The 25,057-nt window shown below is 51.6% G+C and overlaps 1 long non-coding RNA gene and 2 other non-coding genes across 3 annotated transcripts; 1 reads left to right on the top strand and 2 right to left on the bottom strand.

Moving 5' to 3' along the window:
- Window positions 1-1,980: 1,980 nt before the first annotated feature.
- Window positions 1,981-24,220, bottom strand: LOC149363160 (uncharacterized). The gene is made up of 3 exons (XR_016289070.1): window positions 24,192-24,220; window positions 23,773-23,914; window positions 1,981-2,679 (listed from the first exon to the last, which is right to left on the bottom strand). It is a non-coding gene; the product is annotated as an uncharacterized LOC149363160 (long non-coding RNA).
- On the top strand, window positions 3,054-3,144 carry TRNAY-GUA (transfer RNA tyrosine (anticodon GUA)). The gene is given in 2 exon segments: window positions 3,054-3,090; window positions 3,109-3,144. It is a non-coding gene; the product is annotated as a tRNA-Tyr (tRNA).
- Window positions 7,799-7,922, bottom strand: LOC149363161 (U5 spliceosomal RNA). The gene has a single exon (XR_016289281.1). It is a non-coding gene; the product is annotated as a U5 spliceosomal RNA (small nuclear RNA).
- Window positions 24,221-25,057: the final 837 nt, after the last annotated feature.

Below are 25,057 nucleotides of genomic sequence, written 5' to 3'. Positions count from 1 at the left end.
TCCTCGATGCCAGAGAAAATTGTCTGCAAATTGGCGGCACAGTTCTCCCCGACCTCAGTTCTCCCCGAGTTCATCTTCCGTGGCGCTAACGTGTACGCGACTGCGGTCGGTACGACCGCAATTTTAATCTAAATCTGCGCCAAGTGTGTACGAGACATCGGACTGCACGCGAGCGCCAGGTTAGTTGCCTCATCGAGCCACCGAAAAGACTTGTTATTTTCCTTCGTTCTCTGCTGTACCGTATCCGCCTTTCTGGTTTCCGCTGGCACAGCTCCAGGAGCTGCACACGTTTGCTCGGCAAGGCTGCAGTAGCACCGCTGCTCTGTGGTGGCTGCTATAACGTTGGCCAGTGCACTGTGCCACACCTTGGCAAGACTCCGAAAGGGTTGCCGCCTGACCGTCCAGCTAATAGATGCGTGAATAGAAGCTTCATTGGCGCCTCGCCCGTCGCCCGGATAGCTTAGTCTTTTTTTTTTTTTAGTCGGTAGAGCATGAGACTCTTAATCTCAGGGTCGTGGGTTCGAGCCCCACGTTGGGCGTTGCTTTTTTTTTGACATTCTATAAAAATATTTCTCTTCGCGTGAAGCCATGTCCAAGGCAGCTATTGTTTACAAATGGAAATTTCGCCTTTGCAGCCGCGTTTTTATCTGTACTGAACGACGTCCGTGTTCTGTTACCTAATGTAGGAGAACTTTTATTATTTAAATATTACACGTGGGAAATTCTGATAATACCTCAATAACATCAATTAAAACGCAGAACTAGCCTAACAAGTAGCATCGACCTGATTGGGTTAACTGAAGTTTGTCTACTTTGTGTCATCTGTCTGCTATGGAATTTCTATGGATTTGAATTCAGCAAGTTTTTTCTTCATTTGTTACTCATTGCTGCTTGCGATTAACGTATTTGATTTACTTATTTTGTTATTAATACCACTGACCGGATAATTTTATTCTGTTTACTACTTCTCGTAAGTTATTGTAATAGTTGTTATTCTTGCCCTTCCGGCTAGGGCTCGTCTAAGGGCTTGCAGCATACTGTAAATAAATAAACAGGATGATTCTGTCACAATGTACACGAGTGTTTTTTGTTTTATATTTCGTTAACAAGACAATAATGTGGTCCACCCTTGTGACAGTATTGCCGGTATGCTAATCCTTAATAAAGCAAATACAAGAAAAGCTCGGCATTGAGACTACGCTACTCTTGTGCCGCATTGCCAGCAGAGGGAGAGCACTTCCATCCTGTGGTGCAGTTGAAGTGGGGCCGAGCGGTGCGTCGAGTACTTCTTCGCCCGAAAGAATGGCAAGTAGCTGTGCTGCAGGCGCCAAAATTTTACACCGCAGATATGAACAGCGTATGCCCTGCCTACCAATGAGCATGCGCACAGGTCTCTACATCATAGCGACTACATACCTTTAAAGGGATGGTGTTTAACTGGACTGGTCTCCTCCATTGATGCGTAGTCTGTCCTTGCAGCCCTTTCAGTTGTTGGTAGTTATGTTTGCTTTTACGATTGTGCAGTTCAGCCACTTTACGAGTCCTTTGTAAATAGTTTGTATATACAGCCATTTCCTCTAGATAACCGTGTGTTATAAAGACCTGCGAATCGCCCAGACAGCAGAGTTAGCAGAGCATCTTATGCTCTTTATTAACACACGGTCGCGGTTTCAAGCCCCAAGTTTTGTTTTCCTTTTCGCCGTGCTAAATAAAGGTGTCAAAAGTATGAAAGAAAGGAGTTAAAAAAAGCGTCGTAACTTTGCTTGTGGCCATGTCTGTAAATGCATCAAACAGCAAGCAAGTTTTAGTATCGCGGATAGTGTAAAATGATCTTGTTCGTACGTGCTCTCGTCCTGTTACGGCAATAAAAATAGGTAATAGTAAAAAAGCGCTGAAGAATATAAAAGAAACAGCCGAAACAAAATTTTTCCTTCTTTTTATTGGAGAATAAAGTAACCGCTTTCTGTTCGTTGTGCATTTGATCGACATTTAACGCTTCGTTGCGGTACCCATGTTTTTTTTTTATTTAATGATCACCTGACGTCCTAAGCTAAACGTTTGCCTTTCCTCGTTGGAGCTTCTTCCAGCAGGCAATCATGTCGCAGAGAATGAAGCTTAATTATCCTTGTTGCCATTACTTGGAAAGTCATTAAGGCGACATTTCCCGTACATATATCATCTATCTACACTTCCATAGCAGGCTGTTTGAAAGTACCACTGTGGCAAATGATTCCCGGTAATCTTCGCAGAGGTGCGCCAAATCTTATTCGTCACAAAACGGCAAATGAGGCGTAACAAATGCTTTCCTAAGTGTGTCTGGTTTATGACACATACTGTGAAGTCTTCGCAGTCTAAGCACGAAGAACGGTCTCGTAGCGATATGTCCTGCGACAGTACATACATGACGAAAATTGATCACAAGATAATCTCATCGACGTGTCCTGCCGCGCCAACACCTCCCAGTTTAGCCTTGAGAGCGAAGGGGCGTGGTTATCGTTGTGTGGCGATTTGATCGTCTTGCACCTAAATATCCAACTCTATTCTTGTGCCTCCATTTGACCAGCACTAGATATTTCAAGGCGTAGGCACCTTCTGAAAACATGACGGGCGACATTACTAGGTTGCTTCCAGTTGTGCCCACTCTGCGACTCCGTTGCGTGCCGAGTTGAAACCTGAAGACTGCGAGAAAAGGGAAGAGGAGGAAATGAAAGCAGAACAAATAAAGAATTTTGAATTCCACGCAAAGAACGCAGATGATTCTGGAATGAACAACTGCATTTTCTTTGAATTTTGAATGTATACCTGCATCGTGAGCTTGCAAATAACGCATAAGAAAATGAACAATAGGTATCGAGAAAGCAAGAGAAAAAAATGAAGCGAATACAATGCAAACCAGACGAAAACAATGAAGCTGTCTTCAAAACACATAGTAGCCAAAAGAAAATAGACCAGATTGAATGCAGAAACCCACTGCCACGTGAAAGGAAAACCTGCACGCTGCTGTCCTTGTCTACTTCACACTTGAGCAAAGAAACCGGGACGCGGTCTCGTTCCCGTCGATAGCTCAGTTGGTAGAGCGGTGGACTGTAGAAGACTTGTGCTATGGGCATCCATAGGTCGCTGGTTCGAATCCGGCTCGACGGAATTTTTTTTTCGGAAAGTAAATTACAGAGATGTCATGCATAATACGTTAAGGTTCTGCTGACCACTGAAATCATTACCCAAGTCAAGTATCTTTGCATAAAGAGCATAAAATATGGGCTCATGCTTACGAACCGTTAGCGCATGCTTAATCTGAATTACAGATGTCATGCATAATACGTTAAGGTTCTGCTGACCACTGAAATCATTACCCAAGCCAAGTACCTTTGCATAAGGAACATAAAATATGAGCTCATGCTTACGAACCGTTAGCGCATGCTTAATCTGAATTACAGAGATGTCATGCATAATAAGTTAAGGTTCTGCTGACCACTGAAATCATTGCCCAAGCCAAGTATCTTTGCATAAAGAGCATAAAATATGGGCTCATGCTTACGAACCGTTAGCGCATGCTTAATCTGAATTACAGAGATGTCATGCATAATAAGTTAAGGTTCTGCTGACAACCGAAATCATTGCCCAAGCCAAGTATCTTTGCATAAAGAGCATAAAATATGGGCTCATGCTTACGAACCGTTAGCGCATGCTTAATCTGAATTACAGAGATGTCATGCATAATAAGTTAAGGTTCTGCTGACCACCGAAATCATTGCCCAAGCCAAGTATCTTTGCATAAAGAGCATAAAATATGGGCTCATGCTTACGAACCGTTAGCGCATGCTTAATCTGAAGTGGCGCTATTACGGCTGCACCAGAGTGTCATTAAATCGTTGGGTGCTTTTTAAGGCGAAAGCCTTTGATGGCTCATGCTCGCGGTGTCCGTCCGTGGCTGCAATCGTGCCAACTGTGGTCTCTCCTCCGCGCAGCTGCGCAATCTCCCCCCCCCCCCCCCCCCCTTAGCAACCGGCGCGCCAGTGGGGGGCGCAGCTGTGCTTAGCAACCATGACGTCACAGGTACAATGAGCGCGCGCTACGATGGTGGCGCTGCATCGCCGCTCCTTCGCCAGACGTCTCGCTACAGTCGAGTGAGACGCATGGCTCCGAAGAGGCCCAGTGATTCCGCGCCAAGCGGTTCGGGGAAGCTGCAGTGGGTTGACCACAAGGCTTTCGCCAAACACACTTTAGAATTTCCGAAGTGTCTTCGGTAATTTTTTTTGTCCGAGGCAATTTGAAAATTACCCTACCGTTTACCGTCTCACGCGACGTGAAACATGAGAGCTGTAATTTAAAGGCACCAAAAGCACACACACACAAGACAAGAGAACGAGACAGAGCGCCACTCACAACTGCTTTATTTTGAAGAACCCAGATACATATACACACTCAGCCAGCGCCTCGCAAGGAACAAATTTACGCATCAATTTCCGCATGTAAACATCGCTCAAAAAGCTTTTTTTCCGCCTGATACAAAGATACAGATGTTTCGCTACCAAACAAACTGTCTGTCTTGTTGATATAGAACGCTTAAATAAGTTCTCTGGTTTTCATAATGCTGATTCCGGCTAGGATCCGCACGGCTAAGAAGCATAGTTCACAAGAGCGTGAAGGCCAGGATATATCTTACATTTCCTACATTTGGGCATGCACAGCGACGACAAGCATTTATAAAAATGATTTTGAGGAAAGAAAAATGGCGGAGTACCTGTCTCACATCTCGATGGACACCCGAACCTCGCCGTAAGGGAAGGGAGGAAGGTGGGACTGAAAGAAGGAAGAGGTTAGGAGTTCTTATTTTGTGAAAGCTGTTCCCAAAAGAAATTCACGGTTAATCATCAACTGATGTATCGTGCTGTAAACATGGCCCGGCCCGTGTAAAGGTCTCTCCAAGGCGCAGGTGCTGCTTGTTCTTCGTCTGTATACTAATACTTTGCTGTGCTCGGCAGCTCTGAAAAACTTCGCCCCTTCTTTCTCGGGCAGCTGTCCGCGCTGTGCGGATAAGTCTTCGGACATCTACCACATGGTGTGGGCCTGCCCCTCCAACCCTGCTATCCCCTCTCACCCCAACCCAACCCGGGAGGACTGGAAGGTGACCATGCTCGCCTGCTCTGCACTGCACGCTCAACGGGCCTTGGTCGCGCGAGCCAGGGCGGCGGCCGATGCCACTGGGGTCCCGAACTAGGGGCCTCCACCTACTACTTGTAAGGGCTGGCCCCTTCTGGGTCATCTCATGCATAAATGTTTTCTATCACCACTTAGCTCACCTAACGCTGAGTCATGCATGCATAACCAGCGTGAAGTCACGCGGCGGCCTACTGCTGCAGTGCCGCGTTTCTGCCACAATGTTGTCAGCGCTAACGCATGCACTAGCCGCGGTGGCTCAGTGGTGGCTGCGGGGATTGTTCCAGGGTCTCTGAGCGAAAGTGGAAAATGTCACATACTCCACGCCCGACTCGCACAATCAGCATGGAATATTCGCAATGCAGCAGCAGCAGCAGGTACCGAAGGCCATGCAGCTGACCCATTCCCATGAGCGAAGTGATTGAAGAGAGGTGGGGGACCAGGTGGGCCGCATGGTCCGCCGGGTTTCCAACAAACGCGGAGGGTTACGAAGTAAGGATGCCTTGCGGCTGGCAAACGCCTTCGTAACTAGTCGAATTCTTTATTCAACTCCTTATCTCTACCTACGGAAACAAGAGGAGGACGCCCTTGAGGTCATCCTTCGCAAAATTGTTAAACGTGCCCTTGATCTCCCTATCACTACTTCAAACAGCCGGCTTATGGCTCTTGGGGTGGTGAATACTTTCCGGGAGCTCCGGGAGGCGCACCTTACAAACCAGTACACGCGCTTGTCGCTAACGGAGTCGGGTTGCCGCCTTCTTGCTCGACTCCATATCCAACACACCCCTCCAATGGAAGACAGGTTTCGCATCCCGGAACTGTGGAGACGTGCCCTCCACGTGTGGCCTCTTCCAGCAAACATGTCACATGAAGACCATAATGGTCGGCGCCTGGCACGAGCGGAAGCGCTAGCCCGATATTATGGCAACAAAACAGGTGTATACTACGTGGACGCCTCCGGCCCTCACCACGGGGGATGGTACACGGCTGCGGTAGTTCACAACAGCAACACAGTTAACGGCCTAACTTTCAGAGCCCGCAGTGCAACACAAGCAGAAGAGGTCGCGATTGCTCTCGCGGCCTCACATTCCAATTCAAAATACATAATTACCGACTCGCGAGGGGCCTGTCGGAACGTCGAACAAGGCTGCACTCCCTTCCTAGCCTATCGAATATACCAAAATTGCATACGGGATACGGACCCCGCACACCGTTACCTCATATGGGCGACTTACAGGCCCAACAAGCCTTAGTCGGGCGCACCCGGGCGGCGGCCACCGCCACTGGGGTCCCATACTAGGGACCTCCACCTAGTGTTTGTAAGGATCGGTCCCTTACGGGCTGATCCAAGCTTACCTCCTGTCCTTTCTTAATAAATGTTTTCACCACCACCACCACCTCATATGGGCCCCTGCTCATCAGGGGTTGGCAGGAAACGAGGCAGCAGACGCAGCCGCCCGCGCGCTCTCTCACCGGGCTGTTTTCTCCTCCCCATCCGATCAGGAACCCGATTTTAATCCGGTCTATACATTCAAAGATATTACAACATATTATCAAAATTGTCATCGCCTTTACCCTAGCCCATGTAAAGGCCTGAAGAAGGCGGATGAGCGGCTCCTTCTCCGCCTTCTCACCAATACTTTGCTGTGCCCGGCAGCGCTAAAACGTTTTGACCCCTCCTTTAGCGGCAGCTGCCCACACTGTAGTGCAGTGTCTTCTGACACCTATCACATGGTGTGGGCCTGCCCCTCCAACCCCGCTATTCCACCCATCCCCAACCCAACCCGGGAGGACTGGGAGGCGACCCTGCTCGGCTGCCACGACTTACAGGCCCAACAAGCCTTAGTCGGGCGCGCCCGGGCGGCGGCAACCGCCACTGGGGTCCCATACTAGGGACCTCCACCTAGTGTTTGTAAGGATCGGTCCCTTACGGGCTGATCCAAACATACCTCCTGTTCATTCGTAATAAATATTTTCACCACCACCCACCAGTGGTTACGGCACTCGGGTGCTGACCCAGAAGACGAGGGTTCCATCTCGGCCGCGGTGGTCGAATTTCGATGGAGGCGAAATTCTAGAAGCCCGTGCACTGTGCGATGTCACTGCACGTTATGGAACCCCAGGTGGTCGAAATTTCCAAAGCTCTTCCTTACGGCGTCTCTCATAGTCTCACTCGCTGTGGGTCGTTAAACCCCCATAAAACAAACCCACATCTCTCTCTCTCTCTCTCTCACCACCGCCACAGACCTCAAAGCGTGATTGAGGCGTCCACTGACCCAGGGAGCCAGTAATGCGCCCTTCCTTTCCTCAAAATCTTTGGAGTCTCGAACGTCATCAACGGCAACACCAACACAGAACGCCGACGGCCTAGAAATGAAAATTTTTGCCGCGTTTCTGCCACAACGTTGTCAGTGCCAACGTATGCAGCGCTCATCTGCCACTACCACTACGTAACTTAAAGCGCGACTGAGGTGTCCACTTTCCCAGGAAGGCCAGTTATGCGCCTTTCGTTTGCTTTCGAAGCTCCCGCTCACTCCTTTAAAACAAGCAGCACCAGGAAGACCACGGACAAAATAGTATTAAATTAAATAGATGATCCATACCTAGGTATCATTCTTTCTTTTGATTGAAATATTAGGCCTCACCCAAACGGGCAAGGCCACCCAAAAATTGGCCTATAGGCTCATTGGTATGCCCCTCCACACGGCAGTCTTTAGTAAAAGGCGAAAGACTGGTGCGATAGTGGGGAGAGGCCTGAGCGTAAGAGCACCGCTGAGACCACAGAGACGCCATTATCCTCAGGATGCCAAGGGGTGCCACTTACTCCCTTTCATTTGAACAAAAATTTAGGATGAAAAATAGCACACTCAGACCAAGTTTGCAGAACTCGGCTCATTGGATTTCTTAGCGTACGGCTTTTAATTAATATCCACGGGTATTTCGTACGTTCTGTTGGAAGCTTTTGAATTTTGCTCCGGTTTTGCTGACAAGTCGTGACGCTGCCCATATCTGTCCGTGAGAGAGTTCATGCTCTACGTAATGCTTTGGCTCTACGTACGCGTTCGTTACTTTCGTTCACAAAGAAACTACGGGAAAACAACTGATTTAATTGACCGAACGGTGAAACAAGAAAAGCTTTACACAGAGATTAGAGACTTTTAGCTGAGCGCATTTTCGTTCCGCTACAGACTCTCCGATTATCTGGAAACACAGCGCATTTTCGCGGACACCATGTTCGGTTTTCGTTCTCACAAGTCAGCACAGGATATACTTCTGCAGCTCCACCACGACATTTTAGATCCTGTCGAATGTCCCCACAACGACAAGGTGGTCCTGGCCTTGGATCTTAAAGGCGCATTCGACAACGTCAAACATGAAGTAATCCTGGACCACCTCAGTAACACCAACTGTGGCCACAAAACATTCCATTACATAAGTCAATTTCTTACAGACCGTCAAGCCTATATACGCACACAAGATGCGGAACACGGGCCATACACCATCGGCTCGAGGGGAACACCTCAAGGCGCGGTCCTGTCTCCCCTGCTCTTCAATTTGGCAATGCTTCGCCTTCCCTCCGAATTGTCTTCTCTGCCCGGGATACATCACGCTCTTTATGCGGATGACATTACAATCTGGGCCACGCAAGGTAACCTGGGCCACATGGAGTCCTGCCTGCAAGCAGCGGCGACCCTAGTCGACGACTACGCGGCCTACTGCGGACTCCAGTGCGCCCCAGCTAAATCAGAATTTGTGCACTTACGTCCCTCCTCTCGGGACACAACTCCGCTTCGCATCAGTCTCCCCTCGGGACCGATCCGGGAGGCCAAGGAGATCCGCGTCCTTGGCCTCTTCATACACCACCAACGCAGAGTCGACACCACCCTAGCCAAACTTCGCACGGTGGGAGACCAGGTGGGCCGAATGGTCCGCCGGGTCTCCAACAAGCGGGGCGGATTACGAAGCAAGGATGCACTGCGGCTTGCCCATGCTTTCGTAACGAGTAGAATCCTCTACTCAACTCCCCACTTGCACCTGCGCAAACACGATGATGACCAACTGGAGGTCATCCTGCGGAAAGTCATCAAGCGGGCTCTCGATCTCCCGGTCACCACGTCCAACCAGAGGCTTCTGGCCTTGGGCGTGGTGAACACATTTCGGGAGCTTCGAGAAGCCCACTTAGTCAGCCAATACACGCGTCTTGCACAGACCACGTCCGGTCGCCGCCTCTTGGACCGGCTACCCATCAAACGCGACTACCACATTGAGGAAAGGGAGAGAGTGCCAGAACCCTGGAGACGCGCCCTCCGGGTCCGACCCCTTCCCCGCAACATGTCCAGAGAAGACCATAGCGGTCGTCGCCAGGCGCGCGCGGAAGCGTTGGCGCGATACTATGGTAGCCAAGAACATGTGTATTACGTAGACGTTGCCGGCCCACACCACGGGGGGTGGTACACGGCCGCAGTCGTACACAACACAAACACAGTTAACGGTCTCACTTTCAAAGCCTACAGCGAAACACATGCGGAGGAGATTGCCATTGCTCTGGCTCTCACGAATCCCAAGTCAAAACACATCATCACCGACTCGCGAGGGGCCTGTCGGAACTACGAGTTGGGCTGGGCCCCGCCGCTTGCCTGGCGCATACTAGAATATAGCTGTCGATCTGAAGATCCAACTCCACGCAACCTGATTTGGGCCCCCGGTCACCAGGGACTCCAGGGAAACGAACAGGCCGATCAGGCCGCCCGCGCACTCTCTCCCCGGGCTATCTCCCTGTCCTTGGAAGGGTACTCCCAATCAGACAATCTGGCCATTACATTCAAACAAATCACCGATTACTACAAGGAGGAGCACCGGCGCTACCCGGCCCCTTGTAAGGGTCTGGATCGCGCTGACGAGCGCCTCCTTATAAAAATTCTCACTAACACTGTACTGTGCCCGGCGGTGCTTAAACATTTCAATACATCCTTTGATGGCACGTGCCAGTTCTGTGGGGAGGTGTCTGACACCTTCCACATGGTTTGGGCTTGTCAATCAAACCCATCTATCCCCCCAACCCCAACCCCACCAGAGAGGACTGGGAGGCGGCCCTGCTCGGCTGTCAAGACCTAAAGAGCCAAGAGGCCTTGGTTCAACGGACGCGGGCGGCGTTGCTTGCCAATGGGGCCCCGGAATAGGGGCTCCACCTAGTACTGTGAGGGGAAAGGGCCAATAGGGTCCTACCCCAATCAGCTTTCTGTAAAATATTTAATTGCCCATAAATGTTTTTCACCACCACCACCACTGGTAGTTCCCCAGTGGAGCACAAGCGCAACGTAGTGCGAGCATTGGAAGCACGGCATTTCCTTTGAGCGTCTCACAAAACCACTGTCACTCAATGCTAGGCCGAGTCCTGCTTTCTCCCTTTTCCACCGCCGTTCCGGCCTCTCCGCACCTTGGACAGTGAGAGTTCCCGGAAAACGGCGACCGGCAACCGAGCTGCCCGACCTCACGGCCCGCCGCACGGTTCAGGGACAGTCGCGGTGGGGTGGTGGTGGTGGTGGTGAAAAGCATTTATTTAGTATTTTACAGAGAGGTGTTCGGGGAGAGGCCCCTAATGGGTCTAACCCCTTACAATACTAGGCGGAGTCCCTCATTCCGGGATCCCGTTGGTCGAGACCGCTACACAAGTCCGCCGAACCAGGGCCTGTTGGGCCGATAGTTCCTGGAAGCTGAGCAGGGCCGCCTCCCAGTCCTCTCGGGTAGGGGAAGGGGTGATTGTGGGGAGAGAAAGGGGATCTCGTGCCCTGATGCGATCACCAACAACGACCAAGAATCTTGCCACCGTACGTACATATTGCCGAACTGCGAATTTTATCCAATTGTCCTCGTGCCAAATAAATTAGATACTGCAAACTACGCCAGACGGCATAGAAAGTTGACAATACTTATGTCGGAAATTATTTATTTCTTCACTGGGTACTCTCTCTTTGATCAGTCGAAGGTGCTCGCTTTAGAACAAAAATGAAAAATATCTAAAATATATTTTTTCTTGACGCTCTTTTGACAATTCTTTTATCACATAGAAAGGGTGTGTCCTGATAGCGCTATCTACAGACTTTTATGTGTGAGTCACATCACTTGTTCAGCTGTGGCACCGTTCAGGATTCTCGGGCTCAGTTCCTTATCATTTTGCGACACGTAGCGCAAAAAAAAAATCGAGGACAGAGAGGAAGGCAGAGACGCGACACGAGCGCTTTCTCACAACAATTTTAAAGCGAAAGCCTTTAACGCCTCATACTCTCGTGACCAAGGAAAGTTAGCATGTGTGTCCGCGTTTCGGCGTCACTACTTAAAAAAAAAAAACTGCGTCGAGACTGGAAATCGAAACAGGGCCCTTGGCATTTGAAGTGGAGACTCGACCATTCCGCCACGAAGGCTTCTTTTTTGTTTATTGGTATTTATTTATATAGTGTTGTACAGAAATGATATATATACATGTGTGTGTGTGTTTACACACACACACAAACAACTATTTACACAGAGCCTAGGTAGGCGCTACATAGCACAAACATGATATTACAGATATTGGAACTAAAAGGCCGGTAAGGATATACAGCGCACCAGGAGAGGAAACCAATCCGGTAAAACGTCCAATTCTTTGTAAATATCCGTTACCTGCAGCAACATTCGGCTAAAATGAATTCTGGGCGAAACGACAGGTTCAACGTTGCGGTCTTGCATGCGCGTTTTCCAAAGACTATGAAGTCCAATCAGAAGAATCATATCATAGGGGCTCGAGTCAGGTTGGGAAACAACAAGGTAGCGCACACTGTAGGAATTCAGGAGAAAATCTTTCTGCAGCGTCCTCTGCACGGCTGCTGACCCGAAAGACGCGGGCTCGAAACCGTCCGCGGAGGCTGAATTTCTTGAAGGCGAAATTCTAGAGGCCCGTGTGCTGTGCGATGTCAGTGCACGTTAAAGAACCCCGGGTGGTCGAAATTTCCGGAGCCCTTCACTACGGCGTCTCTCATAGCCTCAGTCGCTTTGGGACGTTAAACACCGACCGACCGACCGACCGACCGACCGACCGACCGACCGACCGACCGACCGACCGACCGACCGACCGACCGACCGACCGACCGACCGACCGACCGACCGACCGACCGACCGACCGACCGACCGACCGACCGACCGACCGACCGACCGACCGACCGACCGACCGACCGACCGACCGACCGACCGACCGACCGACCGACCGACCGACCGACCGACCGACCGACCGACCGACCGACCGACCGACCGACCGACCGACCGACCGACCGACCGACCGACCGACCGACCGACCGACCGACCGACCGACCGACCGACCGACCGACCGACCGACCGACCGACCGACCGACCGACCGACCGACCGACCGACCGACCGACCGACCGACCGACCGACCGACCGACCGACCGACCGACCGACCGACCGACCGACCGACCGACCGACCGACCCGACCGACCGACCGACCGACCGACCGACCGACCGACCGACCGACCGACCGACCGACCGACCGACCGACCGACCGACCGACCGACCGACCGACCGACCGACCGACCGACCGACCGACCGACCGACCGACCGACCGACCGACCGACCGACCGACCGACCGACCGACCGACCGACCGACCGACCGACCGACCGACCGACCGACCGACCGACCGACCGACCGACCGACCGACCGACCGACCGACCGACCGACCGACCGACCGACCGACCGACCGACCGACCGACCGACCGACCGACCGACCGACCGACCGACCGACCGACCGACCGACCGACCGACCGACCGACCGACCGACCGACCGACCGACCGACCGACCGACCGACCGACCGACCGACCGACCGACCGACCGACCGACCGACCGACCGACCGACCGACCGACCGACCGACCGACCGACCGACCGACCGACCGACCGACCGACCGACCGACCGACCGACCGACCGACCGACCGACCGACCGACCGACCGACCGACCGACCGACCGACCGACCGACCGACCGACCGACCGACCGACCGACCGACCGACCGACCGACCGACCGACCGACCGACCGACCGACCGACCGACCGACCGACCGACCGACCGACCGACCGACCGACCGACCGACCCGACCGACCGACCGACCGACCGACCGACCGACCGACCGACCGACCGACCGACCGACCGACCGACCGACCGACCGACCGACCGACCGACCGACCGACCGACCGACCGACCGACCGACCGACCGACCGACCGACCGACCGACCGACCGACCGACCGACCGACCGACCGACCGACCGACCGACCGACCGACCGACCGACCGACCGACCGACCGACCGACCGACCGACCGACCGACCGACCGACCGACCGACCGACCGACCGACCGACCGACCGACCGACCGACCGACCGACCGACCGACCGACCGACCGACCGACCGACCGACCGACCGACCGACCGACCGACCGACCGACCGACCGACCGACCGACCGACCGACCGACCGACCGACCGACCGACCGACCGACCGACCGACCGACCGACCGACCGACCGACCGACCGACCGACCGACCGACCGACCGACCGACCGACCGACCGACCGACCGACCGACCGACCGACCGACCGACCGACCGACCGACCGACCGACCGACCGACCGACCGACCGACCGACCGACCGACCGACCGACCGACCGACCGACCGACCGACCGACCGACCGACCGACCGACCGACCGACCGACCGACCGACCGACCGACCGACCGACCGACCGACCGACCGACCGACCGACCGACCGACCGACCGACCGACCGACCGACCGACCGACCGACCGACCGACCGACCGACCGACCGACCGACCGACCGACCGACCGACCGACCGACCGACCGACCGACCGACCGACCGACCGACCGACCGACCGACCGACCGACCGACCGACCGACCGACCGACCGACCGACCGACCGACCGACCGACCGACCGACCGACCGACCGACCGACCGACCGACCGACCGAAGTTCAATTGTTTCAGACGTACTGCACAAGCGACAGTTTACAGAAGACACAAAAATGTTTTTCTTATGGAGCCACGTGTTGACAGGTAGAGTTTCGGTGTGTAATTTATAGAAAAATGTTTTGGTGCAAGGAGAGAAATTGGCATTCGGTTTAAAACATCATGACTCATGAGCCCAAAGTAGAGAGAGAGAGAAAAACGTTATTTCAGCAGGAATTCGGGGCACGCCCCAGGGTCCCCGCACGACCCCACTGCACTCAGGTGTTTATGTTCCTAAGGTCCATAACACTGGCAGCACGGCTGGTGGCGATGGTCTGCACGGCCGGGTCTCCGAGCGCAGCAGGGTCTCCCAGTCCTCCCAGGTCTTGAGGTTCTCTAGGTCCCGCGGGGGAGGGTCCGCCGGGCAGAGGGAAAGGATGTGGAGGGAAGAGGCGAAGGGTTCTGGGCATAGGGCGCATGCCGGAGTGGGGAAGGAGGCATGATAGTGGGCTAGGTTAAGGGGTGAGGGGAGAGTGTGTGTCTGTAGCCTGAGCCACAGTGCTGCGTGTTTGTTATCTAGGGAGGGGTGGGGCGGGGGGTAGAGCTGGCGTGAGGCTCTGTATGCCTGGGTCAGCTCACTGAATGAGTGCGTGCGCTCCTGCGTGAGTCCCCGATCCGAGGCCACCTGAGCCCGGTTTAAAGAACCTCGGGCTAAAAGGTTGGCGGCCTCGTTTCCGGGATTCTCGGAGTGCGCAGGCAACTATGTCAGCTCCACTTGGCGGGGTGGGGGTGCCTCGGGCGAGTCCAGTATGTCAAAATCATTGACATGAACTCGGCCTCGAGCAAAATTTAGAATCGCAGTTTTAGAATCACTTAAAATGTACCGGGCTTCCGTGCGGGTGATAGCAAGTGCAATGGCGGCTTCCTCTGCAGCCTCTGGGGAGGTGTCTGGAGGGAGAGGTAGTGTGAGGAGGGCGGATAAAGAGGAATCCGCCACAGCTGCTGTCGCTTCATCACCCGTGCAGGCAGCGTCCACCCATACGGCCAGAACAATACAGTTGGGGCGGGAAGAGCGTCGATATAAAATCCCTCTACAGATTTTTGCGCGAAACCGAATATAAGTAAACTCATTTGAAAGCCGAACTGTCAGAAAACGCACGGAGGCATATATTTCCTGCATAAAGCCTAGTAAACAGGGGCGTTCATTAAAATTGGAAGAAACTACTAAGTTCGGAAGTAGATTGATTGTAAAACATTTTATTCGCCGGGAAGAGCTTGGCAAGAGGTCGCGTTAAGTGGTCGAGGGTACATAGCCCTCGACGACTTTGTCAGCCCACTCCACCGCCAAAACTTGCGTTCTGGGGTCAGAGCTAGCCAGCACGGTCTCCCACCGCTCGAGAGAAGGAGCTGTAACTAGATCACCCGGAGGTGGCTCTATTTTGCAGTCCCACAGGATGTGATCGTAGGTAGCACGTTGGCCACAGTGTTTGCAGTTGGGGTTGTAAAGATCTGGATAAATGTGCGCGAGGAGTGATGGGGTGCGTATCGATCTCGTCTGTAGACGACGCCACGTAATCTCTTGTTCTTTAGTAAGTCTTTTGTCTGGAGGGGGGAAAATTCTCCTCTCTAGTTTAAAATGATTGGTGAGATCATGATATGTGATCATGGAGTCCTTCGTGAAATTCAGGGAGCCAGACTCATTCACTGCCCGGTCGACGAAACCTCGGGCTTTATTGTGGGCTGCCTCGTTCCCCGGATTCCCCGAATGGGCTGGGACCCATATCAATTCGGAATAATTTGGTGAGAATTTGGTTGCGTTAAGGATTCTAAGGGAGGTGTTTGTAATTCGCCCTTTAGCGAAATTATTGATACCCATTTTGGAATCGCTGAAGATGATGCTCCCTTGGGTATGCGCTAGGGCGAGGGCTATAGCCGCCTCTTCTGCCGTTTCAGAGGATTTCGTTTTGATTGTCGCCGAGACGATGTGGTCACCATTCTCGTTCACAACCACAATTGCAAAGGCATTGGTATTTTTGTATTCTGCCGCATCTACATAAAGTGTTCCAGCGCACTGTCTGTATTTGTTATGTAAGGCTTTGGTTCTTGCTTGTCTTCTACCCTCATGGTGTAAGGGGTGCATGTTTTTGGGGAGTGGTTTGATTAGTAGGGCCGTCCTATAGTCGCGGGGTAAGTATACTTTAGCATCGTTATTCGTAGGTTGAAAGTTAATTCCAAGCCTGGTAAGAATACTCCTGCCAGTTCTGGAATTGGCTAATCGCGTTGTTTGAGCCATTAAATGGGCTTCTTTCAGTTCATTGTGGGTGTTATGTATTCCTAACCTCATAAGCCTTTCTTTCGGTTGAGGCATTTAGTGGGAGTCCTAACGCAGCCTTATAGGCCTGCCGTATCATACTATCCAATTTGTTCTTTTCTGCTTTCGAAAATTTGAGATAAGGGATAGAGTATCCTGCTTAGCGCAAAGGCCTGCACTAGTCGGCATAAATCTCTCCCTCACCCCTTGTCTGCGGTTAGCTATGCGGCGGATTAATCGCGCCGTCGCTTCTACCGTGCGTTTTAGCTTAGTTAGTGTGTCAGTATTCTTTCCATTTGTTTGTAAATACAACCCCAGTATTCTCATGGTCTGTACCTCTTTGACAGACCGTCCATTAACATAGACGTTTATTTGCGGGGGGGGGGGGGTGTCGTGCTACGCCTACCTCTTTGTTTACGACGGATCACGAAGAGTTCAGATTTTTGCTCAGAACAAGTGAGGCCGGATTCCCATGCGCATGCCTCAATGATGTCCACTGCTGCTTGGAGTGTGTCTTCTATGTAGCCTTCGCATCCTTTGGTTACCCAAAGTGTGATGTCATCTGCATAGAACGTGTGATGTAGGTCTGGTATTTGTGCCAGTTTGGGGGGAATTTTGATGAGGGAGAGGTTAAAAAGGAAAGGGGACAGGACGGAGCCCTGTGGCGTTCCTTTACTTCCTAGTGTGATTGGGGCAGACTCTATTGTTCCGACCGTTATCACTGCTGTTCTGTTAGTGAGGAAGGATCGGATGTAGTTGTACGTCCTTTCTCCGGGGTTGATTTCTGACAAGTTTGTCAAAATGGCTTTGTGGGTGACGTTGTCGAAAGCTTTAACAAGGTCTAAACCCAATATTGCTTTCGTTCCTGTTCCCTCGTCAGCTTCAATTATGTCCTTGTTAAGCTGCAAGAGTATGTCCTGGGTAGATAGTTGGGCCCTGAATCCTAACATTGTTTCAGGTAGGAGGTTCATGTCCTCCGCATAGTTTTGGAGCCTATTGAGGATGACATGCTCCATGAGTTTGCCTAGGCATGATGTTAATATAATTGGGCGTAGATTCTCAGTGCTGAGTTTCTTACCTGCTTTAGGAATAAATGTGATTTTCGCGTGTTTCCACTCTGGTGGTATGTTGCCTGCATGCCAGTATTTGTTCATAAGGTCTGTAACCGCCGCGATCGACGTTGCGTCTAAGTTCCTGAGAGTCTTATTTGTTACTTTGTCTGGTCCTGCCGCAGATGTTGTCCGCAGTTTTCCAATTGCGTACCAGACCTCTGCGTCTGTGATGTCTGCGTCTAAATTTGGATTAGGAGTCCCCCGGTAGTCTGGTTGAGTGGTACCATCATCTGTGTTTAGATAACGTTCTGCTAGCTCTTTGATTAGGTCTTCAGTTGTTCTTATTTCCGAGCTGCCCATTGACGCTTTCACATATTTGGTTCCATTGTTGTTTTTGGAGAGTAAGTGTATGTTCCTCGATTCGCCTCTCGATTTCAGCGATCTTTTTGCGTAGTCGCTTGTTGTGTTTTTGCTTCTTCCAGCGTTTTTGGAGGCCTTTTTGTGCCTGCCACAGGTGTAACAGTTTTGAGTCTGCAATCTGCTCCTCCTTCTCAACTGGCACCACAACGCTAGTGGAGCTGACATCCTCATTCAGGGAGATAACCCAGTCGCTAAGGTTAGAGATCTCCTTTGGAGCTGTTTTGTCGCGAAGTTGCCTGAACTTGTCCCAATCCGTGGTTCGTATTTCTTTTGCTTTGTTTTTAAGTTTTGTCGTGGGGAAGGTGATCCTAAGGATGAAGTGATCACTACCAAGGTTTTGCCCGGTGTTGACCCACTTTGCATCCTTGACGTTTTTAGAGAGGGATAAGTCTGGAGATGTGTCTACACATACACTGTTACCCATGCGTGTGTGGTCGCTCGGGTTGTTTAGCGTTGTGAGCCCCAGTGACTGTATGATTTGCCAGACCAGGTTCCCTTTCGGAGTTGCTTTGGTATATCCCCATGCTGGGTGTTGAGCGTTGAAATCTCCCACAATTATTAGTTGAGCCCTAGCAGCCAGCTTTACTGTGTTTATCAACAAGTGTGGGAGTCCATTGCCTTTGTTTCTGGGCGGGTTGTATACATTAAGGATGAAGAGATTTGAGTCTCCTTTTTGCCTTGGTACTATTTCAAGTAGGGTGTAATCTTCTTCCGAATCATTTATAAAATGTTGAATTGCGGTGATATTTCTATGCACCAGAGTGGCTGTGAAGGATCCGGCTGCGTTACTAGTATCATAATGAGGTGGCAGATATGCTTTATAGCCTAGCAGTGTAGCCCTGCCGCTAGCTTCTTGCAATGCAATCACGTCTGGGGTTGGAACAGACGGTGCTTGTTGGATGTGGAGCTGCAAGTGGGCCCGCTTGCGGCGGAAGCCTCTGCAGTTCCATTGCCAAATTTCAAATTTTTAGCGTGGTGCCATGTTGGGTTATAGATGGTTGTGGCGTCGTGGACAGATTCAAGATGGGGGGTAGGCGGGCCTCGATAGTTGTAAGCCTATCCATTATTTGCTGCATGCACGTGGCTATTTGGGATACCTGTCCCTCTAGTGTTGCAAAGCGAATATCTATCTCTGCAAATTTGGTAGTAACGAGGCCTTGGAAGGTTGCTTGTTCTGTTGATATAGCGCTAGTTCTCTCTGACAGAGTATTGATGTCTGCCCTGAGTTTGGTAGGCGCTTTCGACGGCTGCGGGGTGTCGGCTTCCGAAGCCTCGGCCTTTCTTTTGGATTCCTCGCCTTCTTTTGTAGGAAGCGGTCTTTTAGTTGCTATTCTGGCGTCTGTGTCCGTCGCGTTATGGGCCGAAGACTGGGACGCGGTGGAGGGAGTGTGGCAAATGGCGTCTGTTTCCATCGCATTATTGGTCGAAGCCTGGGACGCGGTGGGTGGCGTTCTAGCCGCAGTGGCATTATGTACCTGATGGAAGTAGAGTCATGAAGTTAACCTGCAAGCATGCTCTAATAATCGGATGGGAACAATCACGAAAAAAATTCCGGGGGGCACTTTGTTGACCTAAAGTGCGGTGAGGCGAAAGCCTTAAGCGTGGTGTTGCTGCACGTGTGACTGATGTGTGGTTAAGATGTTAAGCTTCGCCTCTATCCCTCTAAGAGCGGAACGCGACAGCGTCTTGCAACGCTGCCAGGGAGTTCATAGAACGCCATCGCCCATTCGGTTCTACGCCTTGCTCGTCGGTAAATTGGTTTATGAGGAAAGGAAATTATCTGTCTCTCATATCTCGGTGGACACCTAAACCTCGCCGTAATGGGAAGGGAGGAAGATGGGAGTGAACGAAGAAACCGTATTCACTAGACGCGCCTTTGTTCACTCCAAACCACCGAGCTGGGATGGCGGAGTGGTAGGGTGCTCGTCTCGCACTCCGGTGGTGGTGGTGAAAAACTTTAATATTCAGAAAGAGTTTGAGGGTCAAAAAAATCTCTGCCTCTCCCGTAACCGAGAGTAGAGTAAGCATGAAATGTTTACGGGCCTAATGTCATCTCGGTGGACACCCGAACCGCACCGTACAGGAAGGGAGGAACGCCACCACCCGTTCAGCGCGATGCCTTGCCATTTGAACGCAAGGTTTTTTTGAGGAAAGGAAATGGCGCAGTAATTCTCTGCCATCTCGGTGGACACCCGAACCGCACCGTAATGGAAGGGAGGAACGCCACCACCCGTTAGGCGCGATGCCTTGCCCTTTGAACGCAGCGCTTCTCCCCCGGATCACGTATGACAACGAAGTGTAACGTGGCATTTATGTGCTTTTTGCACGCGTTATTAGAAATCGGAAATTATAATTCCGTGCATTATCAAACCCACAGCTCCACTGATATCTTGATAAACATTGAGAAGGCACTGGCAGCAGTTATTTTTTGTCTCGTTTGGAGACCAACCGGCGCTTGCATGCCGGTCGCGTAGGAGGGCTTAGAGAGTGTAATTTCGTTAAGCTTCGTTTATCTGTTCTCGCTGCGGCGAGCGCGGCTTCGGCCGCTTATCTGTTTTTTGAGCAGCGTCCGCTCCGGCGGACGCAGTTGTTGCTGCGACGCGCGTCTTTCCTTTCCTCTCTCTCCTTCCTCTGATCTTTTAACTCTCCTCTATCTGCACGTGGCAGCGGTGGTGGCTTGGCTCGAGCTAGTAGCAGGCCCGTGCAATTTCCTTTTCATCCTTCTCTCAGTCACAACAACAACAAATCTCGTTAAGTCTCGTACGGTGCCCGGATGACTGGAATTCAGTGCCCGGATGAGTGGATTTCAGTGCCCGGATGAGTGGATTTCAGTGCCCGGATGAGTGCATTTCAGTGCCCGGATGACTGGAATTCAGTGCCCGGATGAGTGGATTTCAGTGCCCGGATGAGTGGATTTCAGTGCCCGGATGATGGCTCTCGGTCTCGGCGTGACGTCACCACACTGCCGACAACGGGAGCTAAAAGCATTTCATGCTTAAAAAAACCCTGCTGCATGGTCGGTATCCTTAGTCCGGGACACCGCACGACGAGGCCCCGTCTCGCGCCCGCTTTACTAGCCCTTTCAGTCACGAATTATTGTATTGTTTGGAGAAAAATTCCATAAGTAGAACAGAAAACTGGGCGAGTTGGTGAAGGTTCAACATTATGTACAGCGCGAAAAACTAAGACAGGGGAAGAAACACGTTTGAGTTGCCAGATAGTCGACATATACAGTTTCTAGACATCAATATGTTCTTTACGGAAGATCACGTGTGTTGGAAATATGCACCACGATCGCAGAAACCCCTTCTCAGCCACGAGTCTGGTCATTCGAGGCTTGTTAAAGATGGCATAGCAATGTCATGCCTTGGGTCATCGTTGAAGAAGTCCTGCCCACACTTGGTAGAGGAAAGCTTCTACGCACAGGTTTCTAGGCTCAAAGAGGCTGGCTTTCCGGTACAGAGCCTCGCGCGTCTGGCGGAGAGGCTCTTGGTGAAGATCAAAGGGGGTTGCCAAAAAGCCCAGGAAAGTTCCGACCACAGAAAGGTTGTTCCCATTCCATATCTGCATGGGGTCTCCCATCGTCTGAAGAAAGTCGCAGGCAGGTTTGGCATTCAAGTGGTTTTTACTGCTGAAAATAAGGTTGGCAAGATTTGTGCCGCGGTCAGGAGAAGGATGGAAGAGTCGAGGCCCATTGCAGGAGCATGCGCTGTCAGACACGCCAACAGATACGTGCCGTGCAACATGGGCGTTGTGTACAGAATACCCGTATCATGTGGGAAAATTTATTATGGGCAGACTAAAAGGTGCCTCAACGTTCGCCTGAGAGAACACGAGAGGTCGCTGGGGGCGTCTGCCGCTTCTTCTAATCTCGCTCTGCACTGCCGTGACTGCAGTAAGAAAAATGACAGCGTGTGTACTCCGGACTTGGGGAGTGCTGACGTTGTCTTCAGGCACAGGGATCAGAAGTGCCGGGAAATAGTAGAGGCGTATCTGATCGCCACATCGCGCATTCCATGCGTTGCTAAACCTTCGGTGGCGTTACACCAGGTAGAACTGGAATATATTGATAGTACTGCGGCAGTGCAATGAGGCTAATGCACACGTGTGGTTTGGTTTGCTGTTTCGGTTTTGCTGTTTTTGTTGTTTTGTTGTTTCAGGCTTTGTGCGCCTGCGCGTGCAAGGTTGAAGCCTTTATAACCACGAGTTTCCTAATAAAATTTTCAGTTGATAGTCAGCGCTTGTTTGTTTGCGTGTTTCTTCCCCTGTCTTAGTTTTTCGCGCTGTACATAATGTTGAAAAATTCCATACTTGCAGGTTTCGATGCTTTCGATGTCCAGAGGCTAAAGAAGAAGGTTTCATCCCTCTAGAATAATTATTATGCAATTGCGGTCGCGTCCTCATAGGGAGACATCGTGATTGAATCCTGCTTTTCTTAAAAAATATATATAATAATTATACGGAAGCACTTTGCAACAAGGAGGCAAACTATTTATTGTAGAGTGTGCGAATGGTGCATGGAAAGGTTCACTGATTGTGGTAAAGGAAAAAACAGTCCTTCTCAGCTGCAATGCACAGAAAAACATCGCATTTCCTGCAGTGGACCCTGGTTTTTGCCGAACATTTCTCGTACTTGCACCGCTGTGGAAACGGAATCTGAACCTGATGAGGCCAGTGCTCCTTGGCATCGTAGCTCACAGTGTTTGGTGGTGACGGACGAGCATTGTGTGAGCGACGTGGTGGTGGCTCAGCTGAGTCAACACTCGGCCGCCTTCTCTTCCTTGGTGCCCCTTTGTTGCACTGAACTAGAGTGAGAGCCACACCAGTCTGGAAGGCGAGCATGTCGAGGGCCTTTCTTCTTGGAAGTCCCTGGCTGCTGGCGTCTCGCACATACTCCAGCCATGAGTTGGCCAAAGCCAGTGATGTGAAGTGGCACATTACTCTGACAGACTATTTTCTGGTTTTCGCTTTCATAGGGTAGAGGGCCATCACAAAGTCCAGCTTGTCCACTCCTCCCATGAATCTATCAAGGCGAATGTCTTGAATGGCTCATACTGTCGTGACCAAGACGTGTTAGCAAATTTGTCCGCGTTTCAGATTGGTCGAAATGGTCCTGACGTCACTGCGCGTGAATTTTGGCGGGTGTCCACCGAAACATGTGAGACAGTTACTGCGCAATTTCTTTTCCTCAAATACAATTTTCGACTGGTGTCCACCGAGATATGTGAGACAGTAACTGCCTAATTTCCTTTCCTCAAATACAGTTTTCATTTTCTTCATTACGCCCCCACTTTCTTCTTTCACTCCACTTCCTCCCTTCTTGAACGGTGCGGTTCAGGTGTCCACCGAGATGACAGAGAATTACAGCGCCATTTCCTTTCCTCAAAAAGCGTTGCGTTCAAAGGGCAACGCATCGCGCCGAACGGGTGGTGGCGTTCCGTGGACTCCCTGGCAGCGCTACACGCTATCGCGTTCCACCTCTAAAGGCTCCTGGGTCCAAATAAACTTTTCTTCAGAGGCAGCGATTAAGCATCATTAATTGACAGTAAATTAATGCACTAACAGAATGTGATGTGAACAATCGCGTAGCAGAATACAGCACTCAGGCTTTCACCTTTCACCACTTTAGCCGCTAAAGTTCCTCGTAATTTTGCACTCCAGAATAGCTTCTGGGAAGGGTATTTCAACCCGCTCCTTTGATGCGTCACACCACCATAAGCGTTGCTTGCGCCTCCAAAGTCAATGTCCTACGATATAAAAAAATAGAATGCAATCATTTAGGGCCCCGTTCTGCTATAAACAACGAAATACTTTTGCTGAGTATACATACCACATCCACAACATCGTCGCACGCTTCGGTCTCGTCGTACGACAGGTTAGCGTCTGACTCGTTGCCGTCCGCAATAGCCAAAATATTTTCTCAGCTGCAGAGATATTGGCCCAGCGGCGACTCTTTAGATGATTCTCGATGGCTGAGAGGAGATGAATGCAAGCAAATATCAACATACAGCAACTGGCATAGCAAACTGACCTTCCCCGGCGATGCTAAAACAAGTATGGGTTAGGTCACGGTGTGTCCATTTGTACACGCGGTTCTGATCAGCGGTAAAACTATTAGGTAAAATCGTCCGAAATGAAACATTGACTGTTTTTCGTTCGAATAGAGCTTTCTGTACATGAAACAGGTGTATTTTACCATTAATATATATTGTACGTCACCGTAAAAAAGAACTTCGAACAGCAACTCACCACTGCTCCCGTAAAACGTTGCGGCGTCCATCTTGAAGCGTTGTTTCGGAGTAGCGTTCCACCGCTTCGCATCAGATGGCGCTACGTATTGCTTAGCCATGTGTCTCGAATATTAGTCGCACCAAGCTGCAGCGTGAACCATACCCATTTTGATGAGAAAAAGGGAGAAGAAAGTCGCGTCTCCATATGGAGACACCGTGACTGAAAGGGCTAGAGCCCTTTGAGACTCCAGTGTGGAGCAGTTGAGGAGGGCAGTCTCCCATGCCTCTCGGGTGGGGGTGGGGGTGGGGGTGGGGGAAGGGGCAAGGTAAGGATTCTGAGTACATGCCCACACCATATGAAAGATATCGCAGATCTCTCCACAGTGCGGGCAGCGCCCATCTGTGTTCGGATCGAAGTGTTTTGCTATGGCAGAACAGAGAAGAGTTCCTGTCTGCAGGCGCCGCAGAGTTCGCTCCTCCGCCTTACTCAGCCCCTTGGCAGGTACTGGGTAGAGACGGTGGCAGTCGAAATAATGAATTAGGATTTCGCGGAACCACAGAAGCGGTTTATGAGCTTCTGAGCCAGGAGAGCTAGGATGAGGAGCCCGGTGTGTGAGCGCTCGGGCGACCGCATCAGCGGCCTCATTGCCCGGCTATCGCAGACGGTTCCTGGGTGCCGCCTGCTAAACTGCTTACAGATCCAACACACATGCATACCAGAGGGGACGGAGAACATCCCGGTGCTGTGGCGCCACATGCTCTTGGTCGCTCCGCTCCCGCGACATGGACATGGCTTCACATGAAGGCAGACGACAAGCGCGGGTTCGCACGCTTGAGAGGCAGTATGGATATAAAGAGGGCGTCTACTACGTGGACATCACAGGG

This window comes from Amblyomma mixtum, chromosome 2, assembly GCF_055824585.1.
Source record: "Amblyomma mixtum isolate Tamu chromosome 2, ASM5582458v1, whole genome shotgun sequence".
Lineage (NCBI taxonomy): Eukaryota > Metazoa > Arthropoda > Arachnida > Ixodida > Ixodidae > Amblyomma > Amblyomma mixtum.
Note: the sequence above shows the minus strand (reverse complement) of the source record. Positions and strands in the feature narration are given on the sequence as shown.